This window comes from Cyanistes caeruleus, chromosome 1 (genome assembly GCF_971803275.1).
Source record: "Cyanistes caeruleus chromosome 1, bCyaCae1.hap1.1, whole genome shotgun sequence".
Taxonomy (NCBI): Eukaryota; Metazoa; Chordata; class Aves; order Passeriformes; family Paridae; genus Cyanistes; species Cyanistes caeruleus.
In genome coordinates this window covers 30,888,962-30,899,352 of record NC_141701.1, presented here as the reverse complement: position 1 = coordinate 30,899,352, position 10,391 = coordinate 30,888,962, and positions in this window count along the sequence as shown.

Sequence of the window (10,391 nt, the reverse complement as noted above, 5' to 3'; positions counted from 1 at the left end):
ATATAAAAGTGAAAAAATAATACTCTTAATTGTATAATTTAAAAAACAACCTTTATTTTTTTCTGATTATGTTCCTAACTTTACACTATGAGGAATGCTGACCTAATCTGATCTGGAAATTAGTGTCAATGTTCAACCAAGATTAATTATTTAGAAAAAATACAAACTGACATTTAGAAAAGATAGATGAAATAGAATTCTTGTTAAGCATAGCAATAAGAAATGGAGCATAGGATGGTATAGTAATTGCCATTAGATACAAAATAAAAAGAGAGTGATCAAATAAATCAAACCATAATTTGGATTTTCAAAATTTATTAGCTTTTTAAAACTGTGTTATGAATTAATAGAATGTACTATTATGAGTTTAAATCGATGAGCACTTTTTTGAAAAATATACAGCAAATGGCTATGTTAATCAAAGGAAATCAAGCTACATTAATGCAGGTTCTTTCAATGGTGAATGATTTATAAACACTTTTTTCTTGGTACATGTTTAATTTTCTTGGTACATGTTTAAATATATTTTCTATTCTTTTACTAGTAAAATGTTTAAGACTGACAAAATAGTCATAGTCTACAGTCTACATAGGAAAAGGCTTTGATTACAATAAAATTACACAAAAATGTGTCATTAAAAGGCATTGGACAGACATAAAACCTAACCTTTTGAGCTGAAGAATACTTAATATTCTCTTCATGATCATGCAAGGGGAAATTCTTTGCTATGGAATAGCTATTTTCCTGTTAAGCAGGCTATTTCATCAATGATTTATTCCTGAGATGTAATAGGTCGTTTAAAATGGTGGTTTAAAAGTTAGGCCTTTTTTGTTTAATTTTCTCACAGGCAGTTGGTAATTATCATGGTCCTGCAGTTTCTCTGGAATGCTGTGGAGGGTCAAATGCCAATGGAACCCTGCTTTATAGGGTAATTAAGACAGTAGACATGGTTATTAAATACATCGTGCTAAACTAAACTGGAATGCTGTGAAATAAAATCCAAAATCATAAATAAAACGTGGGTATTCTAGCAAAAAGGGAAAAAAAAAAAAGGAGGCATTCTACAATCATATTTGCAGTAAACAATTCTGGCTGAATTGTGTCTGAAATTCTGCCCTTTAAGTATCCTGAGCCTTGCTAGGTGTTTCAGGAATATTTTAAAACTTGAAAAGCAAATGTGCTTTAAGTGTGTTTTGTGTGCAGAAATCTAGTACAGTAATCAAAATTCGACCTCATAGTGCTCAGTATATCTAAAGAATCTTAAAAAACTCCACAATGAATAGAACCTTCTGTATTCATAATTACCATGCAGCATGTGCTGGAAAATATGTACTAAAACAGGATGATGGATGTAAGTTTAATGTGAATAACAAAAGAAGTTTTGGGACTCCTGCAGAAAATATCATGGGGTGATAGCCTCTTTTTAAGGTATCACCAGGTGTAGTAGTGTAGCTGTTTTCTTTCTGAGTGTTTTGTGCTTGCAATATCCTTTAGGCCACATACAGAGACAGGACTGTATGCCTTATGTGCAGAAAAGGGGGAAAAAAATTAAAGGCTTGATCAACACAGGTAATACTAACAGAATGAAAGGTGAAATACAGTATCCTGTAATTCTGTATTCCCTAAGAGTATAAAGTTGTCTTTATACTTTTTCTGTACTGAAAAGATAGGGTAATACAATTTCTTCCTAGCAAAACTATGATGAGTATACAAAAGGGGTGTTAAATTCACTTTGGAAAATGAGTCTAATATAAAACAGAATCCTTAAAATACAGAATGATATTTGGACAAGTGATTCAAAATTATATTGTCTTTGTTTAAAGTCTAGATGATTATATAGGCAAGTTTATTGGTAAATTCATTTCATCACTAGAAAAGGAAAAAAAATTATGTCCTCCCCCTCCCTAAGAAAAAAAATTGAAAAAAGAATCTAAATATTTCCAATTCTAGTTGTAAAACTGGAAGCCAGAATGTGCAGTTGACAGGCACAGAGCCAGCTGACTTTAAATCACTAGCCTTTCCATCAGATCAGTCTTCCTACTTCCACATGGAACACATTTTAAGTTAACAATGTGTAGTTTGGCAAAGGAATTGTTTTTCTTTGGCATAGAGTAGTTGTCTCATTTCTTTAAAAAAAGTATTTTCTGCCTGCTTATATATACAGTGTGTGTGTCGACATTCTTTTGAACTTTAAAAACAGTTGTTGCATCAAAAAACTTTACTTAGACAATTACATTCTGAGTATTTTGCTTTTTATATATATGCAGATATAAGCAAAGTAAATTTATATTTAATTCATCTGTTTGCAGGCTGGTAAAACTTACCCACTTTTCAGCCTTTACTTAAATATGTATGTAAATGCCCATAAAAATGTTGATTAAGCTGCTTTACCACAGACACTCAGAAGACAGGCCTCCTTCCTTAAGACAGTAATTTAAGTAGGTCTCAGTTGATACCAGAGTATTTACAGTGTGGGTATAGACTCTAAGACAAACTAAGATTAAATCTGATCATTTTGCTCTTACTCCAAAACCTGGCCATTTCAACCAGATGTATTTATAGCATGAAAAAGTGGTAGAATGGAATGCTACTCATTCAGACATTTGCAGTTGATTTATTCATTCCCGGTTGCTTCCACTGAAAACTCAGAAAAGCAGAAATGCAAATTTTCAGACATTGGTTCCACATGAAATGGGACAGACCACTGCACCAGCTACTGTTGTGAGACCAGATAGAGCTACTGCTGCCTACACATAAAGAGAGCCATTAAGGAGAAGTTGTTTATTTCTGCTTCTGCAGAAATCATAAACACCAGCCATGAGCCTGACAGCACAAGCTGTGCTGCAGTAAATTCTAGTACTTTGCCGGCCATTCTAAGCTGCCCAGTAAAAGTTACTGTAGCTAAATCCCATATACATTTCATGAAATAATCCTGCCCAGAAGATGGTATCATATTCATGCACAGCAGGGTGTGCAAATGCCTATAAATCATAACGTAGAATCTGAAATATCTATAAAAAAAAAATCTGTGCAAATTTAACCATGACCCTTTGCCAGACAATAGGCCTTCATATGCTTTGCAGCTTAGCAGACACCAAGGAATTTTGTTTGGAAGTGATAGCTACTGTCTATGTAATATTTAGGACCTATTCATGGAGCATCTGGCAGAAAATAAAAGGGTTTCCTCCTCTAACATATGCTAAAGAAGGATGTGGTCCTGTGCCTGCTCCTCCTCTTCTGACTTTTTGCAAATAGCACAACATAAGAGACAGTTGTTTCTGGCTGCCCTGCTGCCTGTCATGGCTGTCAAGTGAAATCCCATGAATTATTGCTCTTCCAGATGTAAGAGATTTCCAGGCTGCCTTAAACTGCCTGTGGTTTGTGGTACTGGAGAGGAGAGAAACGAGATTAAACTTCATCTCATCAGTGCAATCTGAAAAGATCACACAGAGGACTAATAATCACAGCTTTTTCATTCCAGAGCCGGACCCGAGAGCTCTGTGTTTTTGTTTCAGGGCTATGTCATATTAAGCTTGTTGGAAGACATTGATTAAGGTCAAACAATGTTTGAAGATCAAAAATAAAATTTTTAACTCTGTGTTGCTGCATACATTTTGCATTCTTCAGAAAGTGTCATGCATTACTTTAGCCAGCTGAAACAGAAGAGACTGTGAACGGAGTTCTCTAATTCTGAGATGTCAGCACTTCTTACCATAAACTTATGAAAGATAAAAAAGAAAATGTTGACCTAAAACTATTAATCTAATGTCATAGAATATCCCCTATAAATTCAGAGGAAACCATAACAAAAAGACCCCGACTTGTCGTTTTGGTTTCTCCATAAGTCTGTCTTTGTGATTTTTCAAAATTTGGCTTTTTGCCCTTTTTTTTTAATAACATTTTTATGATTTGTTTGTGCAAGCCACATTGACTTCTGAACATTTAAGGTTAGTCTGAGTGTTTTCTATTAGCAAAGAATACTTATTCTTAAACTAACTAATTACACAGTTTGCAGAATGCCCAACTGTAATCTTGCGTAAGAAATAACATGAGACTCAAAATGATAGGTAGAAATTTAAATACAGGTTTTCATTATTGTTTTGTTATTGTATTTCAAAATTGTTCTGTTTTCGTCTTGTCCACTCCAACCATCTACCTTTAATTTCCAAGTGAGTGCTTTAGTTCTCTGAGATGTATGCCTATGTATGTATGAATGCAGGGAGACACACATAGCAATGTAATGCACATGGTTACCTGCAAGCTATACTTTAAATAAGAGCTTTAAAACAAAATAGTATAATGCTTTAAGACCAAAGTATTGTCAAATGATTACTGTCATGACTACATTTTTTATGAAATCAAGACAAGCAGAGAGACCCCTGACATTTCACGGCAGCCGTATTAATAATCAAAATATTAATTACAGATAAGGAAAATATGTTGCTTCAGGAACACCTGGAAATAATTGACAAATGTATGCGACTTAGATCAGAACGTAATTGCCCTGATTCGACCTATGTAGCTTTTTAAAAAAACTGACGTAGCTTGTTTAATAATGGTGTTGGCTACCAGATGTAAAACCTCCCAGGCCAGCTTCCTTTTCCATTCAAGCTCAGGCATATCACAAAGGCTCTCTAATATGAGGGAATACCAGTAAAACAGTGATGAAAACCATAGGTACGAATATCTGCAAGTGGCTCACATGAAAGCATTTACTGCTTTTCATGCACATGTATTAAACCATAGTGGAAAGGAGCCTTTCACTGAAAATGCATTAATTATTTGACACTGCTTTTCTTCAGATATTTTTTTTTTTTGCTATGGGATGCAAGTGAAAGATTACAGCTGAAAAAATGATCATCATACTTGAGGTAGGCTCACAGAATCTTTTCTTATGTTCTGTGTGAAGTTGTCTTGAACCGAAACCTCTGCTCCTTAAGGATTAAGGGATTGAAAAGCAAAGACTGAAGCTGCTGTAATTTAAACCCAGCCATTCTCTAGCACAAAGGTGCAAAATGGACTGAGTCAATCTGCTTCTTTGCTAGTTCACCTAAGAAATAATTTTACCTTTTGAAAGTTTTATATTATTAACATTCCAAAGATGTCACTATCTTTAAAGGAAATTTATTCTCTTGATTTTTAAACATGAGATCAGAGCCATGAGACATGGAATAGGGGAACACAGTTTCAAATTGCAATTTACAGCATTTCTGAAAAATTCCGTCTATGTGATGTATAGATAAATCATAAAGATAAAATTAATCAATGAATGTCACTAAGGTGGGTTTTCTTTTGTATAAAAATATCTTGTCTCCAGAAATTCTTGCTGAGCAGATTTCTACTGCTATTCGAAAAAAAGGTTTTGCATTACTAAAGAGTCATAAAAAGTATCAGATGAAACAAACTTAGTTCCAAGGACTGCAAGAGAAGAGGGAGCATTATGTTATATTGCAGATAATTAATACATTCACTAGACAGAAAAAATCCAGTTAATTACTGGGTGCATGTTAACTGATTGCAGGTTCTGAGTTTCAGTAACGAAATTAACTGAATTCACATTTCAGGTTGTTCGTTTCTTTTTAAAGTTTGTCACAAAGACTCAGTGCATAATTCTAATCAAAACAAATCAAAACTTATTTTTAAAAATTATTCCCAGTGGAAAAAGCACCATATCCAGCAGAAAGCAGAGACCCAGCACTGTGGTTTGGGCACCACTGTGCTGTGCAAGGGACCTGTCTTTGATTACTGGGTCTAACGCTGTGCTTGTCGATGAGCGCTCCCCGCTGTGACGCTCAGCTTGTGAGAAGAGAGCAGTTCTGCAGCTTTGGGGAGCGCAGCCTCGCGGAGCCACTTGCTTGGAAGCTGCTCTAGTTCAGGCAGAAGTGGGCTCCCACAACCCTCCCACTGGTATATCGGCTGCTGTGGAGGTTTACATCGAGGGAAATAAGGGAGTTGTACTTCTTTGGAAGGCTGGAGAAGTTTTTTCCCTGGGGGAAAACACATAAACATATCCTCTTGTGATATGTGTCAAAATTTACTACCCACAGGAGCAAGCGTAGCCCGTAGAATTACTTGCATCAACTTTGGGCTACACTGCATAGTTTCCATTTTGGTGAGGAAAAGTCACACAAGTGGTTGCATATTTGTGTTTGTAAATCATCTCCTATCACTGATTTAAAATGTGACTGTTTATCCATACATTTGATGTGGAGCTAACACCCAACAATAATATGAGCTTGCCAGCACTTCCAATTTATAACTTCAAAGACTAACCTGGAGGACCACCCTCTCAAGAGACAGAAGCAATTCATTTTCCATATTCAATGTGCTTCTCTTGAGAGAAAAAAAAAATGCCAGTCATGCCAAATTGTGTTGAATGATACAAGGGAAAGCTAGTTTTATCACATGGGCAGCTGACACAAAACTCTTCCACTTATCTTAGGTTGGATGGGGACTGAGTTCAGAGATGAAAGGTCAGTTCTTTATCCACTAAGCCCTCTAGATATTCCAAAATCCCCAGTACATTACAAATTTGAACAGTTTAAGCTCTCTTAAATAAAAGAATCTCTTCTCGAGGTAAAGTATACAGTGTATATAGATACAGCCCAGGAGAAACATGTGAAAGGTCAGAGATGTGACCTTTTAACGTCAATAGTTTTATTTATTGACAAGAAGTCCAGTTTAAAGGGCTTAATGAAAAAGCAAGACAAGAATCGAGGAATCTGTTAAAGTGCGTAAATTTGACTGCCTAAATAAATTGTACTGTGTGCCTCAGAAATTGCAATTGCCATTAATGTTTTCTGGGGCTTATTCTTAGAAGAGGAAGCAGCTTCAGAAATGAACAGCATACTGGTTACACTGTCAAACCACAAAGTAGTTACTCGATTTTCTTAATATGGCATAAGGCAGTTAAAGTGGTATTTTTATTTTTCTTGATATTTTCTTTCATGTCATTTAATTATTCTGTTATCCCAAGTAACAAAAAAAAAAAAGGTTGAATCAATATACACTTTGTATTTAGAGCTTGCTCTCACTGAAATCAGTAGATAAACAAGATAGGATAGTATCAATAAAGATTTCTAATTACATTTTATATTTTATTTTATTCTATATTATTCTATTTTATTGTACTGCTCATATTTGTTCAAGAACACACCAGAGAATTCTAGTTAGTATATGCAAAGAGTTGTACTTTCTTACGGTCTATAAATGATTTTCTGATACTACAATAGTGCATTCAGAAATACTCATGTATATAGCATACAACTAGTATATAGATAATACAACTAGAACATTCATATCAATATAAATAATATAGATAATATTCATATGAATTGATTTTTCAGTGATCTTGAGCACTACCAGATTCCACTGAAACTACTGGGTGTTGTAGCTCAGATATTTGGAATATAAAGCCATTTAGATCATTAAAAATGTTTTTCCTCCTCATCAAGCGCAATCTAAGAGTTCTGAAATTAAAAATTGAATTCGAAAACTTGTTTTCTGCAGTACTTTGGCCTCTTTATATGCTATTTATACCCTATAACATTTTGTTTAGGTGAATCAATTATATGCATCTGCAAGTGCAGGTTTTACACCATGGACTTTTGGATTTTGTAATTTCAGTAATAATGTCAGATATTTCAGCTTGATTTTGCAGCTTCTCCTCTGAAAAGACAACTGCCTTTTGTGGTGTAGTTTAGAGACTTCATTGTGGCATCAAGACACACAAATTGAGAACAGAGGGAGGAGAAACAAAGCTGGATTAAAGATTGCCTTGAACTGATAGAGCTCTGGCCCAAGGACTCTGCATTCTTGTTTAAAATGCCTTGATGGTAATACTGATCTTTCCATCTCTAGTGCCTTTTATGATTTTTTTTTTTTTCTGCAAAATGAGAACAAGACAAATTGGGAGCATATATAATGAGAGAAACTGGATAGGGCAACACAACAGTGTACTGGTACTACTTCTTCTGGTAATCCTTTCATCTTATTCCTGTTTCTTTTCTTGCCAGTGTGCTAAAATGCCTTTGCAAATTGATATTGATAATTTTTCATATAAATACTAAATAACACCACACCTTTAAAACTGATTTGCTTATGAAACTTTGTAGCCTAATTAATTCAGCAAGATCTCTTGTCAATATTTCAGACTATCTTCAGCACGACACCATCACTCCGTTTGATCTTTCATGCCACAAAATATGCTATTTGTATTTGTATCTTACAGACATTTTTAATGATCTCTGAGGTTAGACAAACTATTGATGAAAGATTTCTTGATCAAAACAGATACTTGGTTTTATCCTTAGATAACTGTGCAAGCTCTACACTACCAGCTTACTCACCAGCTTCAATCTGAAGGGTGAAGCTTGTTCATGACACAACGTGTAACAACTTCACATTTGCAGGGTTTTTTTCCTGTATTTTAAACATCAGTTCTCAGCCTCATTACAAGTGAAGCAGATGAACACTGAATCACCAGTTCTTTCACACCTGCGACAAAACATTAACTAGACTCCCCTTTGAAGGAAATATAGAATTGCTTGATAGATGTATCTCATTTCTTCATTGTTTAAATTATCTCATTGGAAAGAAATTTCATGCACAAAGAATATGTGCACATGCAACGAGCTAAATTATGAGCAAATTCTCTGGTGTCATTCTGGCTTATTTTAAGAAGAGCTGGAATGTCCCTCAGTTAATCTGCATTATATTGTGCAGACTAGTTTTTATGTAGTCTCATCACTGTGGTGAAATGACTGTTTATCAAAGGTCAGTTACAGTACTCAGAGCCTGACAATGGACTGAAAGGTAGGAGAAGATGAGTAATTTGGAACCTTAATAAAGAAATTTTGCTTTATTTGTGCCTAACCTTGAAAAACACTCACAGATTTCAACTATTATGCGGCATGCAGCAGTAAACTTCTCAAGGGCCTTTTGTCTGCACACCTCACTGCTGCCAGAGGCTCATTGTCTGCTCTTAGTAAGTGCAGTAATACAGGATGGGTGTTTATTGTATTTATTGACAAGTGCCTTTTGTTTTCCTTGCTATTTTTTTTTTCCTCTCCCATATCTTGATGAATGTTCTAGCCTTCCTAGTTTCTTTCATTTCGTTTTAATAAGCATTTGGAGGCATCTTTCCAAAAATGCCAAAGAAAGGAATATTTTTTCTCCCTGAGCTTCTAAACAGATAATTTTTACCTACTGTGTGCAGCACTAGTGTCTGAAGCACACATTAAAAGAATAAATGGCTCTACTCCAGTTCCACATATGGTAAATGTGTTCTCCTGATACTGCCTTACCCTGTCAGATTAACGAATATATATTTCTCGAAGTTTGCAAATAGAACCTGGTAAAAGTTCTGATGAAATGAGGAAAGATTTAAAGGTTTTGTTTTGGAGTCTTTTTTCTTTAAAATGTTGGAGAAGGTGTTTTGATGTTCTGGCATCAGGAAGAGTTGTGTAAGATTGTTATTAAGGGAGTTTAACTTCAGGAAGTTTTTACACTATTGAGCACTCACAACACTGAATTTTTAGCATCTATGAAAACACAGTCTCCAGTTTTCTAGCTGATTTCTGAAAAAATCAGAATGTGTCATCATCTCAGAGTATTCCTTTCTCTTTTTTTTCCAGTTTCTAAATTGAGATAAATCCAGGCTGACACGTGTTCAGATATATTTTGGAACAGACTGGATATCTTGGCCAAATAATAAAAATATAAACAAACAAACAAACAAATAAACAAAAACACAGAGGAAAAAATATTATCTATTTAAATCCCTTTGCACCTAGTGGCAGTACCTAAATTCTAATTCAATATCTAAACATTTTCCTTTTGTTGAAAAGCTTCCTTATTTTACATGAACTCACAAATAGAACTTAGGCAAGCGTTGAAAGATGAATTCTGCTTTTAAGTAAAGCCCATGGTTTTCTCATGCTTTTTTTAAACTATATATAATAAAATATCAGAAGTTCAAATATATTTTACTGAAGTAATCTGTGTCCTGAAATTCTGCATCATAATATAAAAGTGAACTGGAAAGAAGATGTGTACACTGCCATGGAAGTGGTGAGAACATGTTGTACTAGTACCTTAGCTGTCACTCCAGACAGTCAAATGAAGTAAGTCAATGGATCTATGGTACAGAGGTCAGAGTGGCAGTATTTCTGAAGAATTCAGAGAAGCTGTCTGGAGACTGCTAGTGTGTGAGATGGAGGAAGAAAGAAAAAGATGAGCAATGAATTCCCTAAAGCTATTCTCCTGAATGTGTTCCATAATAAATTTTAAATGTGTGTCATAGTGGGGTAGAGGGGTCAGATTTACTAATAATTTGCATTAACATTTGTAATATCTATTTTTTATGAGCGTGATTGCTTTTAAAGTTTTGC